The 12,576-nt window shown below is 48.0% G+C and overlaps 1 protein-coding gene across 3 annotated transcripts in view; it reads right to left on the reverse strand.

Moving 5' to 3' along the window:
• Positions 1–12,576, reverse strand: part of LOC143816555 (acyl-CoA dehydrogenase family member 11-like) — a 175,334-nt gene that overhangs the window by 49,752 nt on the left and 113,006 nt on the right. The window lies entirely within an intron of this gene.

The raw sequence follows: 12,576 nt of genomic DNA on the forward strand, positions 1-12,576 counted from the left end.
CATCAACGAGCGGGACCTTGTTCCCCCCTGGTGATTGAGGTATGCCACCACCACCCTGTTTTCAGATAGTACTCTTACATGATGGGAACGGAGGAAAACTAGGAAGTGTTCGAGTGCGTATTTTACCGCCAAGAGTTCTTTCATGTTTGATGAACATAGTTTTTCTGTTTCTGACCAAGGGCTTTGGGCAATTTGATCTTTCAAATGAGCCCCCCAACCCCATGGGCTCGAATCCGTGGTTAGGGTTACCGAAACTGGCCATACCCATGGAACCCCCCTGGTTAAGTTGGTTGGGTCTATCCACCAACCTAGGGAACATATTGTTCGTGAGGAGATTGTTAAGCGCTTTTCTAAATCCCCTTTTAATCGGAGTTGTGCTTCTAGTATCTCCCTCTGGAAATCTCTGGAGTGGTACTGGGCCCATTGGACTGCTGGCATACAGGCTGTCATTGACCCTAACACAGACATTGCCTTCCGTAAAGTGATGACTGGAGAAAGTCTTATTTGAGTTATTAGTTCTATCATGTTGGTAACTTTCATCCCTGGAAGACGACATTCTTGTTTTGTTGAATCTATCATTATTCCTAAGTACTGATGTATTTGTGCTGGAATAATTCTGGATTTCTCTAGATTCAACATCCCACCCAAATTTGACAAGGCTGTCATCACCTTGTCTAGCTGTTGACTGCAATGGTGTGAGGATCTGCCCACTACCAGGAGATCGTCCAGATATGGGACTATTAGCACGTCTTGCTCCCTTATATGGGCCATCACTTCTGCCATCAGTTTCGTAAATACTCTCGGGGCTATAGCAAAGCCGAATAGGAGAGCTCTGAACTGATAATGTTTCAGTTCCCCTTGCATTATCACCGCCACTCTGAGGTATTTCTGGTAACTGGGATGGATAGGCACATGATAGTATGCGTCTTTCAGATCGACTACAGTCATGAAACAAGATGGATGAAGGGATCTGACACAGGTTATTATTGTTTCCATCTTGAAACTTTGGGTCACTAGATATTTGTTTAATTTTTTCACGTTTATTATCGACCTGAATGTCCCATCTAGCTTTGTTCGGAGAAAAAGAGGAGAATAAAATCCTGTATCTTTCTCCTGTTGTGGGACCTCCTGTAGGACATTCTTTGCGAGGAGACTGTATATTTCCTTTTGTAGGGCCAGTTGTTCACTAAACTGCGGCCAGTCTCGCGCTCCACTAGAGCCTCTGCCGCCATGCTGGCCGCCGGCGCTTGGGGGTATTGGAAGTGCCGCCACTGTCTCCATATCATCTGTTCCTGTCGGTGGCCGCCGCCAACATCCCCACCAGGGCCCCAGACTGGAGGTAATTTACCAGGTAGCCGCCGGTACCTATTACCGGTCGTGTGATAAAAGGGAAGAGGCAGACCGGATTCCTCTTCACTGCCTCTTCCCTGCACCTACTCAGGGCCCGCCGACCCCGGATTGTGCCCTCGGGGACGAAGATCCACCTTGACCGCGGCAGGGCCCCCTGCTGCTTGAATCCGGTCAGATGGCCCCGGTATCCCGCGATGCAGGTATGTTCACCTGTAGGTTCCCCGTCAGGGACAGGAAAGCGAACTGAGGTGGAAGAGAGGTCCCGCCTTTTTAACCTGTGGGTTTCCTGTCCCTGAGGGCGGATCCCTCTCTCCGTGGTGCCGTCATGGGGGTAAGAGAAATAGGAACAGCTAAAGGGTTGGAAGTGCACGCTTTGCCCAGGTCTTAGACGATGTATACATGCATTATTTTATTAAAAAAAACAACATTTTTTAAACTGAAATACCGTATTTTTCGGACTATAAGATGCTTTTTTTTCTCCAAAAATGTGGAGGAAAATGGGGGGTGTATGTTATAGTCCGGATGTATGGTGTGGTACGGTGTATAGTCTGGCTGTGGTGTGAAGGTGGGGGAATGGCATCAGCAGAGCAGCAGGTCACAGGAGGCTAGAGCCGATGGCTGCAGCTAACTCCTGTTCCCGCTGCTAAGGAGAAATGAATATTCACTGCATTCCACGCCCATGGGTGTGGAGGGCAATGAATATTGATTTCTCTTTAATAATATTATCCTGGTATGATTTTCCCCAAACCCCGGTCCTGGTATGCATGGCTCCATCCTTATAATTGGCCCCCACCCCCATCAAAAAACAAACCATTACACGGCACTCACTCGCAGCATCCTGCTCTGGTGCCAGCAACTACCTTATGCTTTTAAGCAGCGCATGGCAGAGACGTCATGCGCTGCTCACAAGCAGAGCACAACTGCCGGAATACTCACCGGGACTGTGCGCGCAAAGAGCAGTGAGTATTTATTGCTCTTCTGTGGCGCGCAGTGTCAGCATTCGGCTTCCTGTTGCTGCCCGGTGGTCATGAATATTAAATTTCTCTTAAGTAGTGGCACACGAGGCCGCCGGCAGCAGCAGGAAGCTGGTTCCTGACACTGCGCGCTAACAGAAGAGCAATAAATACTCACTGCTCTTTGCGCGCACAATCCCGGTGAGTATTCCGGTAGCTGTGATCTGCTTGTGAGCAGGGCATGACGTCCCTGCGATGAACTGCTTACAAGCATAAAGCAGTTGCTGGCACTGGAGCAGGATGCTGCGAGGGAGTGCCGGGTAGGGGAGTGTAATGGTTTGGTTTTTTAAATGTTTTCTGATGGGGCTAAGCATACCAGGATGGGGATGGGGGACAATTATAAGGATGGGGCCATGCACACCAGGATGGGGATGGGGCAAATTATAAGGATGGGGCCATGCATACCAGAATAGGGATGGGGCCCTGCATACAAGGATAGGGATGGGGCCCTGCATACAAGGATAGGGATGGGGCCCTGCATACCAGGACAGGGATGGACTATGCATACCAGAATAGGGATGATGGGACCATGCACACCGAGATAGGGATGAGGGAGCCATGCATTAGGATGGGAATGAGGAGGCCATGTATACCAGGATAAGGAGGGGGCCATGCATACCAGGATAGGGATGGGACCATGCATACCAGGAAAGGGATGGGACCATGCATACCAGGATAGGGATGAGGGATCAATGCATACCAGGATAAGGATAGGGGGACATGCATACCAGGTAAAGAATGAGGGGGCCATATATACCAGGATAGGGGATATTAAGTACAGAATTGACCACATTTTTTGCTTAAATTTTTTTCCCCTAGTTTACTCCTCCAAAACCTAGGTGCGTCTTATGGTCCAGTGCGTCTTATAGTGTGAAAAATACGGTAGTTATTGCTACATGAGCTAAAAGCTATGAACACATTTGCACTGTTTTTTTCTTTATTGTTAATTCACTTCCTAAATTCAAAATAAATCAACTTTCCAAATCATTTTCATTAAAAAATGTCTACCCTTTAGTTGATGCAGAGTCTGTGCAATTTCTTCACATAACTGGTTGTGTAGTTCCTTCTGACATATACGGTGGGGGAAATAAGTATTTGATCCCTTGCTGATTTTGTAAGTTTGCCCACTGACAAAGACATGAACAGTCTATAATTTTAAGGGGAAGGCTAATTTTAACATTGAGAGAAAGAATATCAAAAATAAAATCCAGAAAATAACATTGTATAAATTATATACATTTATTTGCATTTTGCAGTGAGAAATGAGTATTTGATCCCCTACCAACCATAAGAATTCTGGCTTCTACAGACCAGTTAGACGCTCCTAATCAACTCGTTACCTGTATTAAAGACAGCTGTCTTACATAGTCACCTTTATAAAAGACTCCTGTCCACAGACTCAATGAATCAGTCAGACTCTAACCTCTACAACATGGGCAAGACGAAAGAGCTTTATAAGGATGTCAGGGACAAGACCATAGACCTGCACAAAGCTGGAATGGGCTACAAAACCATAAGTAAGATGCTGGGTGAGAAGGAGACAACTGTTGGTGCAACAGTAAAAAAATGGAAGAAATACAAAATTACTGTAAATTGACATCGATCTGGAGCACAGAGCAAAATCTCACCTCGGTTATCCTTGATCATGAGGAAGGTGAGAGACCAGCCTAAAACTACACTGGGGAATTTGTTAATGATCTCAAGGCAGCTGGGACCACAGTAACAAAGAAAACCACTGGTAACACATTATGCCGTACAGGTTTAAAATCCTGCAATGCCCGCAAGGTTCCCTTGCTCAAGAAGGCACATGTGCAGGCCTGTCTGAAATTTGCCAATGAACACCTGGATAATTCAGCGAGTGATTGGGAGAAAGGGCTGTGGTCAGATGAGACAAAAATTGAGGTATTTGGCATTAACTCAACTTGCCGTGTTTGGATGAAGAGAAATGCTGCCTATGACCCAAAGAACACCGTCCCCACTGTCAAGCATGGAGGTGTAAACTTTATGTTTTGAGGGTGTTTCTCTGCTAAGGGCACAAGACTACTTCCCTGCATCAATGGGTGAATGGATGGATCCATGTACCATAAAATCCTGAGTGACAACCTCCTTCCCTCCGCCAGGACATTAAAAATGGGTCGTGGCTGGGTCTTCCAGAAAGACAATGACCCAAAATATACAGCCAATGCAACAAAGGAGTGGCTCAAAAAGAAGCACATTAAGGTCATAGATTGGCCTAACCAGTCTCCAGATCTTAATACCATAGAAAACTTATGGAGGTGTTGAAGCTCCAAGTTGCCAAGCAACAGCCTCAAAATCTTAATGATTTAGAGATGATCTGCAAAGAGAAGTGTACCAAAATTCCTCCTGACATGTGCACAAACAACATCATCAACTACCAAAAACGTCTGACTGCTGTGCTTGCCATTGTTTTACCACCAAGTATTAAGTCTTGTTTGCCAGAGGGATCAAATACTTATTTCTCGCTGCAAAATGCAAATACATTTATATAATTTATACAATGTGATTTTCTGGATTTTATTTTTGATATTCGCTCAGTGTTAAAATTAACCAACCCTTAAAATTATAGACTGTTCATGTCTTTGTCAGTGGTCAAACTTACAAAACAAGCAAGGGATCAAATACTTATTTCCCAACTGTATGCAGACAGCCAGGGCTGCCACCAGGAATTTCAGGGCTCCATACTGGCAAAATTTTCATGCCCCCCCAAGACTCCGCGTCCACCACTCAACCCTTCCAGATTCCCACGGCCCACTCTCAGAAAAACTCCACTTCTGCACCACGTCCTCACCAATCACACATGAACAGCTCTGAACACCATATCACATACACGTACATCAGCTTTTGTTTTGGCCAAAAGTGTTTTTTTTTTTAAACCTGCCACTACAACTACAAGGTAGACTCTTTAGGCAGGGCCCTACTCTATTCTAACATATTAGACATTTATTAAAATATCCAATACTCTTTTTAGATATATTATTATGTATTGCTCTTCAAGGAAATGTGTCACATACATTTTTTAAAATGACCAATAATACCACATACGAGGGACAAATACCGCCACACCAAGCCGGACCACAAATTACTGCCACAGTGACCAAATAATACCATATACCGGTGAAAAATACCACCACACCATGACCAGACCACATAGTGACTGAATAACACATACAAGGAAAAATACTGCCACACCATGACCAGACCACATATTACCACCATATAGTGACCAAATACTACAATACTTATTAATAAAAAACCATAATACCAATATTACCACAAGTGCCATTATATACAGGAGCTCTGTACATAGTCTACAGTATATAGTGTCAGTGTACCAGTAATACAGGGATCACAAGAGACACTATATACAGAGCTCAGGCATATAATGTCACTGGTGATCCTTGTACACTGACACTATATACAGAGATTCGGTGCATAATGTCAGTGTACAGGTAATACAGGGATCACCAGTGACATTTTACACAGGAGCTCTCTATATAGTATAGAGTGTAGTGTGCCAGTGTATAGCTAACACACTGACATAGCGGCAACGTCTCTAGTTGAAGTCCTTCATCTTCGCTTTTCTTCTTCATCCAGCATAGCCCGCCAACACTTCTTCTAGGCAGGACTTGTCTCTGCAGAAAATAAGACACAGTTATCTAAAGCACCACTTCCAAAACAAATTCACCAATTATTCTTCAACTTCTACACTACACCAGTTGACAGTAACAGGACTTCCTCTCCCTCACTGAAAGCAGTATCCTCAAAAATAAAATAAATCCCTTAATTAGCCCCTACAATAATAATGTCTCACATCCTGTTCCCATATGTACGCCATTCTGGACCCCACATGTCTCAATCATGGCCCCTTGTATTCTCCCATTCCTGGCTCCATAAGTTCATCCATCGTGCCCCCATGTGTCTCCATCATGCCCCCGTGTCGCCTCTATCCTGCCCCATAAGATCTCCCATTCTGCTCCCCATTGTGTGGAGTTACAAAAAAAGTCTTAGTTACTCACCGGTTAACGGTGTTTTTCGGAGTCCATGACAGCACTACGGAGAGAGGGGATCCGCCCTTCAGGAACAGGAAACCTACAGATACATAAGGGCGGCACCTCTCACACGCATCAGTTGGTTTACAGAGCACAAGAGGACCACCAAGGTTAATAGCATACATAATAAACAATGATACAAATAACTAACTATTCACTACCCGTGAATTATATAAATAAAGGAAGAGGTGTACACCCAGAACTTAAGAAGACGGGAGGGTATGTACAGGTGCTGTCATGGACTCCGAAAAACACCGTTAACCGGTGAGTAACTAAGACTTTATCGGTCGTCCATGACAGCACTACGGAGAGAATTACAGAGAGTAACTAACTAGGGAGGGACTACAGCTTGCAGCACCCTTACACCAAACGAAAGGTCAGAAGAGGCACCCAAGTTCAATCTATAATGGTTATAGAATGTGTGTGGAGAAGACCAAGTAGCAGCCTTACAAATTTGGTCGATCGACACCTCCAATCTTTCCGCCCACGAAGCCGCCATAGCTCTAGTGGAATGCGCTTTCAGACCTTCAGGCGCCGGCTTGCCCTTTGAGATGTATGCCAGCGAGATAGCCTCCCTGATCCATCTAGCTAAAGTAGATTTTGATGCCCTGTGACCCTTCCTACTACCCTGATAGGACACGAATAGGGCGTTATCTATCTTCCAGGGATCAGTTACTGCCAGATATTCCAGGATACATCTTTTTACATCTAAAGTGTGTAGCTTCCTTTCCTTATCGTTAGTAGGATTGGGGAGGAAGGATGGAAGAACTATTTCCTGTGTTCTGTGGAACCTGGACACTACTTTAGGAAGATATGCTGGATCAGGGGATAGTATCACTCTATCATCCCTAAGCTGCATGTAAGGGGGAACCCTGGATAATGCTTGGATGTCGCCTATCCTACGCGCCGATGTTAGGGCCACCAGGAAGGCTACTTTAAGTGATACATTTTTAATAGAGGCTGATGCAATTGGCTCAAATGGGGCCTCTGTCATGGCTGAGAGGACTAGGTTCAGGTCCCATGGCATGACCCTATTCTTCACCATTGGCCTGGACCGTTTTGTCGCTCTGATGAATCTGCTGACCCAGTGATTCTCAGCAATGTTGCAGCCAAAGAGGGCCCCTAAGGCTGATACCTGCACTTTAAGTGTATTTGGGGATAACCCCATATCTAACCCTTTCTGTAAGAATTCTAAAATCTGGTCTATTGGTATTGACTGACCAGCTATTACCCCCGAGTTTTGAAGGAACCTCTTCCAGATCCTAACATAAATCTTTGTGGTGATTATTTTTCTGCTCTTCAGTAGAGTGTTAATGAGGCCCGGAGAGAACCCCCTATCCTTTAACAGCGCCCGCTCAAAATCCACGCCGTCAGATGAAGGCCAACCGCCCGAGGATGGTAGACTGGGCCCTGGGACAGGAGATCCGGGATGTCTGGCAAGACCCATGGGTCGGATATCGACATAGCCCTCAGGCATGGAAACCACGTCCTTCTGGGCCAGAAGGGGGCAATTATTATCACTGTGGCTTTGTCCTTCCTGATTTTCCTCACCACCAGAGGAAGTAGAGACAGGGGAGGAAAGGCGTAGGCTAGCCTGAAGTTCCAGTCTATGAGGAGGGCGTCTACTGACAGAGGATTTTCTCTGGGGTTGAGAGAGCAGAATTGTGCCACTTTCCTGTTTTCTTTTGTGGCAAACAGGTCTATTTCTGGTTGACCCCATCTTTCCACGATGAGGTTGAAGATGGAGTCGTTCAGGGACCACTCCCCCTGCCTCAATGTGTTGCGGCTTAAGAAATCCGCTGTAGTGTTTTCTGCCCCTCTTATGTGAAGAGCCGTCAATGAGAGAAGATGTTGCTCTGCTAGATGGAATAGACGATCTGCTACGCACATTAGGGATTTGGAACGAGTCCCGCCTTGGTGATTTATGTATGCCACGGCGACCCGATTGTCCGAGAATACCCGCACGTGGTGGCCCTGTAGATAGATAAGGAGTGATTTAACTGCCTGTTCCACAGCCGTTAACTCCTTTAGGTTGGAAGACATTTCTATCTGATCCTGATCCCAAAGCCCCTGGATCAATGTATCCCCCATGTGAGCCCCCCATCCAGAAGGGCTAGCGTCCGAGGTGACTATACGAGTTACATTATATTCCCAGGGGACCCCTGTGGACAGGTTCTCTTGGACTAGCCACCATCCGAGGGATATAATAGCGTCTTGGGATAGGGTCATCAGGCTCTCCAGACATCCCCCCAACCTTTTTTGTTGTAACAGCACCTCGCCCTGAAGTATCCTCGTATGATACTGGGCCCATCGGACCGCTGGAATACAGGACGAGAGAGAGCCCAACAGAGACATGGCTCTTCTAAGGGACATGGTGGGGTTTTTAGAGGCATTCAGCACCTGAAGGTGCAGGCGATCAATTTTCTCTTGAGGCAAACGGCATTCCTGAACCTGGGAATCCAGGGTCAGGCCTAAAAATCGCTGCACCGTCATGGGCTGTAAGCGTGATTTTTTGACATTTAGCATCCACCCCAGATGCTCCAGAGCAGACATCACTTTATGTAACTGTTCCAGACAGTGATCCACCGTTTTACCTACGATAAGGAGATCGTCCAGGTAGGGGATTATTAGAATGTTGGACTCATGCAAGTGAGCCATAACCTCCGCCATAACTTTGGTAAACACTCGAGGGGCGACCGATATACCAAAGGGGAGGGCCCTATACTGGAAGTGTCTGATTACCCCATCCAACCTTACCGCCACCCTCAGGTATCGTTGGTGACCTGCATAAATGGGGATATGGTAATAGGCGTCCTTCAAATCCAATACTACCATAAAGCAGTTTTTAAACAGCAGCTTTATTGCGGTGTTAATAGTTTCCATCTTAAATGATTGGACGGTCAGGAAATTATTAAGAGCCCTAAGGTTAATAATTGTTCTGAAGGAGCCATCAGGTTTACTTATTAGAAATAGAGGAGAGTAGAATCCTCTACCCTGTTCTCCTTCCGGAACCTCTGACAGGACATTCTTACTGAGCAGGTCGTGAACTTCTGCTTCCAGGGCCGCCTGTTCTGCTGGAGAGGACCTGAGTGGGGTAACTCTGAAGAAGTTCTGAGGGATGGAGGAGAACTCTAGCCGCAGACCCGTGGCTATTAACCCCAAAATCCAATCACTACTGGAGATTTTGGACCAGGCCGGGTAGAAGGCAGATAGTCTACCTCCCACCGGGGCGACTAGTCATTGGGGTGGTTTTTTGACCTCACGGGATGGCTCCTGACGTCCTCCACCTCCAAACATAAATCCAGTACCTTTCTTCTTTTTCTCATCCCATCTGCTCTGGTCTCTGGCTGGTCTCCTACGAAAGAATCTTTTCCCTGTGAAGGGACGCCTGTAAGAGGTAGCTGGTAGATTGGGAAACTTTTTCTTCTCGTCTCCAGCTTTCTCCAGCAGTTCGTCTAGGACTGGACCAAACAGGTATTCCCCTTCGCATGGGATTGAAGGTCACCTGGCCAACATTTCAGCCATAGGGCCCTGCGTGCTGCGTTTGATAGTCCGGCCGCCCTAGCCGCCATTCTTGCCGAATCCGCAGATGCGTCCGCGAGAAAGGCAGCGGCATTCTGAATTGTTGGCAGGAATTTCAACATAGAGTCTCTGGAAACACCGCCTTCCAACTTAGACCCTAGCTGATCCAGCCAGACCATCATCGATCTGGCTGCACATGTCGCAGCTACAGCAGGTCTCAGGGCACCCGCCGACATCTCCCATGTCCCTTTAAGGAATGAGTCAGCCTTCTTATCGAGAGGGTCCTTTAGGGAAGCCATGTCGTCGAAGGGGATAGATGATTTTTTAGACGCCTTAGACACCGCTGCGTCCAATTTCGGCGCCTTATCCCATGTATTCACCATGGGGTCCTCAAAGGGATATCTGCGTTTAAAGGCAGGTGGAAAAGAGCCTTTCTTCTCCGGTTTTTTCCATTCCCTTTTGATGAGGTTCTGGACCTTGTCATTGAGCGGAAAAGACCTACGTTTTTTAGGGTCTAGACCGCCAAACATTAGGTCCTGTGTAGAGAGTTCTGGCCTTTCATCAGCCACCCCCATGGTGGATCTAACTGACTTAATAAGTTTGTCCATTTGGTCCAATGGGAAACAGAACCGGTTAGACTCCTCTTCCGAAGAGGACGCTGAGGAGACAGAGGCGTCTGACTCATTCTCCCTACTAGGGCCAGCGGACAACTCCGACTCTGAGGCGCTAGGCTCCCTTCTTCTTTTTGAAGACTCCCCCCGGGACAGGGATTTCAGGGAATCTTTCACCTCCTTCCTGATAATCTCCCTAAGGCTTGATGTGAAATCAGGAGACTCTTCCGCCACCTATGGGAGCGGAGAAAAAGGCTATGTAATTTATCTGGCGCTACCGCTATCAGTGTTCCCATCAATTTATTTCCTACCGTCTGCCGTACACACGACTGACAAAGTCTCTTAGGGTAGGCGTCTGGCAAAGGGCAAGCGCATAGCGCGCACTCCTTGTTTTTTGATTTACCAGCGCTTTTTTTCCCCTACGGAAATAAACATAGGAAAAGACTGCATCAGGGTACATTCACGAAGATCTCTTACCCAGGCAGTAGCGGTAGGTACCGGATTACTGGGGGGTCGGTCCAGATCCTTCTGCTTAGATCTGCGACTGGTCTGGTTACTGCGTCCGCGGGTCTTCAGCTGGGGGTTCGCATGGGACTTCTCCGAGGATCCATCCTGCTCCTGCTCCAGCAGACCGACGGCAGCTTCCGGCTCATCCATAGCTGCAGATGGGCTCACAAGCAGTGCTGCAGCATTCTGTTTGGCTATAAATAGCCCTCCCCCGGATCCGGAATCAGTGCAGGTGTGTGGCCAAATCCACCCCCCCGACTTGCAGGTGACTGCTCCACCCCCCCTGCACCCAAACGCCCCCCCCCCCGCCGCATGCAGGACAGCGGCGTTTTTAGAAAAAAAACCGGCCGGCGTTTGGCTTCCGGTTTTGGCCCCGCCCCCTGCGTGTCACTTCCGGTTTCGGGCAGAACGCTCAGAAACGTGCCCGGAAGCCGGGGAACGGTGCCGCCGGACCATCCAGCCGCCCCCCCGCTACGCCACCGCCGCTTCCACGGCCGCAGCCCAGCGGTGACCGCGGCAGAGGCCGGCGTCCGACCCCCAGCTCCGGTCCCGAATCGAAAGGAGCACACAGGACGCCGCGCTGCACCGCACCGACGGGGATCAGAGTGGGGAAGACCGAGGCCCAGGGGGGAGAGCGGACCCCGGGGGGGGACATACTCACCTGCTGACCACTGGGGATGGACCTCCTCCGGACGTCGCTCCACACTGCACCGCTCACTGTCGTGGAGCCCTACCCGGACCCACCGTGGCGCTTCCAGGGACCCGCACTGCCCGAGGTAGGAGACCCCCTCGCTACCTGGGTCGGACAGCCGGCCTGGGTATTGATAGGAGAAACGAAGTCGTATCTGCAGGGAATCCTGTCCTCCAGGAACAGGAAACCAACTGATGCGTGGGAGAGGTGCCGCCCTTATGTATCTGTAGGTTTCCTGTTCCTGAAGGGCGGATCCCCTCTCTCCGTAGTGCTGTCATGGACGACCGATAAAAAATAGTTTCTTCTTACCTGGCCAGGGTCCAGCGGCATCCTCCCCTCATCTATCTGAGGCGCGGTCATGCCGGCGCATGGCAGTGAAGTCATAAGCCGATGTCAGCTAGATGCTATTAACTATTGCTGTGCAGAAAGCCACTGGCTTGCTACAGTGCATTGCATTTCATATGAACGTGGATCTGAGGACACACGTTCAGTTACTAAACTGGCAGACTTCTGCAGCTAGAGCCCAGTGAGCAGAAGAAGAAAAAGAGGGTGGGCCCAGACCAGGTCCTCCTCTACTCACCGGGACTCATACGCCATTAAGGGCAGTAATACCTGGATGGCAGCCCTGCAGACAGCACACAGCTTCAGGCTGCTGTTGGCATCCATCAGCTATACTTAGAGAATGGAGTGGAAAACAAAGAGAGCAGGTGCAAAGTTTAATATTAGAAGTAGATTGTAAAATGAACATCAGAAGGTCTAAAAATTAAGGAATGAAGACTGCAGCCTAAAAAATCAGTGCAACTTTTTAACTC

Source organism: Ranitomeya variabilis, chromosome 1 (genome assembly GCF_051348905.1).
Source record: "Ranitomeya variabilis isolate aRanVar5 chromosome 1, aRanVar5.hap1, whole genome shotgun sequence".
Lineage (NCBI taxonomy): Eukaryota > Metazoa > Chordata > Amphibia > Anura > Dendrobatidae > Ranitomeya > Ranitomeya variabilis.